Genomic DNA, 2,948 nt, shown 5'->3' on the forward strand with positions numbered 1-2,948 from the left:
TATCTCCCAGCACCTCAGAGATTCTCAAAACAATCTTTCAGCATCACATTGGCTGCCGTTGGACTGGGCTTGGACTTGGGGCTGGGCTTGGGGGTCCCTCTGGGTGACCATTGGGGTAGTGAGCCAGCCTACCAAAGGGTGCCAGGTTCGTTTTACCTGCCGCAGGTTATCCTCGACTGAGAACCATTGTTCACCATTGAAAAAAGGGACTTCTAGCCAGTCCTCGCAGCTACGACCATCACAACATCCTCACAGATCACAATCAAAATTTCAGGCACTTGGCAACCGGCGTGGATGTAGGACCCGGAGTCACGTGATCGACCAGTAGTCAACTTCTGTTGCTAAGTTAGACATTTGTTAAGTGAATTTTGCCCCATTTTACGACCTTTCTTGCTGTTTTTCTTACACCACCAAATTGTCAACCTCCTTGGGGTAAGCACCTCATTGACATCTTGAATAAGGGCTACTATTGTTGTATCTTGGGAAAATAAATTGATCCCCTCCTCTTTGTGGCAGCCTCTGAAATACTGGAATGCAGCTATCATATCACTCTTAGTCCTACTTTTCTCTAGACTGGCCAAGCCCAAATCCTGTAACGGTTCTTCATACTTTAAACATCTTAGTTGCTCTTCTCTGCACTGTTCCCAAAGTCTCAGTAGGTGGGCAATTACAGATGCCCATGGAAGTGGACAGGTAAGTGGAGGGGGGGAGTTGTGCTGGCAGATAAGCAGGTGCATAGTTTTGCCAGTCAGCTGCAGGAAGAAGAGGAAATGAGACAGGAGCCAGTCCAGGGTTGGAGGGCTATGTCTCAGGTTGAAAATCCAACTATTAAGGGGAGAGGCGTTGGAGGAGATTCCCCCCCTCAGCTGCAGTTTTGCAAAGGGGTCCTTGGGAGAGAAGGGGAGAGAGAGGAGATGCTGGATCTGGAGAGGGAGGGGCTGGTGATGCAGTTAGAGGGGAGAGGGCTGACTGACCCAACTGTTTGCTGCCCGTTATATATTTTGCAGTTATTGTTCATGACAGATATATTGATATATTGACCCCAAACTGTACACCTATGACAACAATTAAGCTGTCCGTTGTTAAGTGAGTTTCATTCCATTTTACTACCTTTTTTGCCACTGTTGTCAATCATCTCCCCCAGGTGTTAAGCCAATTAGTGCAGCTGCTAAGTGAATCACAGCGTTGTTAAGTGAATCTGGCTTCCTCTGCTGACTTTGCTTGTCAGATGCCAGCTGCGGAGGTTAGAAGGGTGAACACGTGAGCCTGGCACTGTGCGACTGTCAGGAATCCACGCCAGTTGCCTGAATTTGGGTCACGTGACCATGGGGATCTGCAACACTCAGAATTGTGCAAACTGATCATATGTCACTTTTTTCAGAGCTGCTGAACTTCCATCACTAAACAAATGGTGGTAAGTCAAGGACTCTCTCTACAGCCCTTTAAAAATAGCCCATAATAGCCCCCAAACTGGAACCCACCGAGGTCAAAATTGTCCTGCAATCCATCTCCAAAACTAGCCCAATTGGGTAGAAAAACTGCTCAACGGTCATAACTGTTCCCAGCCAGCATTTCAACTCAGTCCCCAAACTTCCCCCTCGTGGACACGGTCTGGCTTTTCAAGGAAAGAAAATGACACTGTTTGTAGTTTTGGTTCACCCTAAAGTTATATTCGGTCTGCTAAAGTCTTGCAAACTCAGGGGATAAATGTGGGAACTGCTGAATCCAAACTGAAGCATCTCACCCCACTGAAGAATCTCCTGCCCTGGAAATACTCAACTGCTTTCTAATCAAACCTTTATTGGGGTCAAAGACAGGAGGGTGGAGTTAGGTGTATGAAAAAGCACAAAAAATTTGGAAAAGTAAAAGATTGATTTTACTCTGTGTGGAAGTAGTCCCAGTCCCATCACTCAGGGCTGGGGGTCCCAAGCTGGCCGAGGGGCTCCAGGGGACCCCAGGAACCGACTCCGAGCTCCCTCTCCCCAGAGGAAGGCAGGGCCAGGAAGGGCCCAGATCCTGCGCAGAAACCTCCATCTCTCCAATCTCTCCGGCCTGCGATGGAAGAGGCCGGATGGAGGAAGAGGCACACCTGCCACACTGGGGGGGGAGGCTGGATGGATCCTCCTCTGAAGGCAAGGCCTAAAAAGGGGGAGCAGCCTTAGAGGTTACAGGGCTCCCCCAATCTCCCCCAGTCCGAAGCCCCCCGAGAGAGGCTGGGAAGGGTCTCCTCTCCCCCCTCCCCCCCTCCCTCCTCCCTCTCTGGCTGGGCAGAACGGGGGGGGAGAAAAACGTTTCCAAACAGAAAAGATTTGAACAGAAATCCTTCAAATCCAGCCCGGCCTGGGACCCCCATCGCCCCCCCTTCCCCCCCCAGTGCGAGGAGGGGCTCCGGGGGGGCGCAGAGGAGCGGAGGGGGGGCAGGAATCGGCCCTGAGACGCGGGAGGGGCTGCCTGGGGGCCGCGGGGGGAGCCTGTCCGGAGCCCCCGGGAGGGGGAGGGGAGGAAGAGACCCCCCGTCGAGGGAGAGACCCCAGGATGGGGAGGGAGGGGGAGGGGCGGAGACGCAGCCCCGGAAGTCCCTCAGCTCCGCCTGCCTGGATGCGGAAAGGGGGGGGAACACGGGACCGCAAAGGTCAAAGGGCCCCTCGCCCCACCCCCTCGCCGGACCATGACAACATTCGCTATTGCGCAGGCGCCACCTGGCTGATGGAGGGAAGTAGGACGCCGATTGGTCGCTCTGGCGATGGCTGCGATTGGCAGGAGGACTCCTAGGGGCGGTCCCTTCGAGCGAAAGAGGAAGAGCATCCAGGAAAAGGCCGCGCAGAGAAGTCCCGCCTCCGCTTCCGGAAACGAATAGAAGTTAGGAGCCTAATTGATTCGGCCGCGGGCTGGCTCGCAATCCAGGTAGGGCGCAAGGGATGCTGGGAGTGGCAGTCCGAGAGGCTCTC

At 53.8% G+C, this 2,948-nt stretch overlaps 1 pseudogene; it reads left to right on the plus strand.

Annotated features, from left to right (window-relative positions):
* Positions 1 to 673: 673 nt before the first annotated feature.
* The window catches only part of LOC107299599, a 39,723-nt pseudogene continuing 37,448 nt past the window's right edge, over positions 674 to 2,948 (plus strand).

This window comes from Protobothrops mucrosquamatus, unplaced genomic scaffold, assembly GCF_001527695.2.
Source record: "Protobothrops mucrosquamatus isolate PMUCROS unplaced genomic scaffold, P.Mucros_1.0 scaffold5163, whole genome shotgun sequence".
In the NCBI taxonomy this organism is placed as follows: Eukaryota; Metazoa; Chordata; class Lepidosauria; order Squamata; family Viperidae; genus Protobothrops; species Protobothrops mucrosquamatus.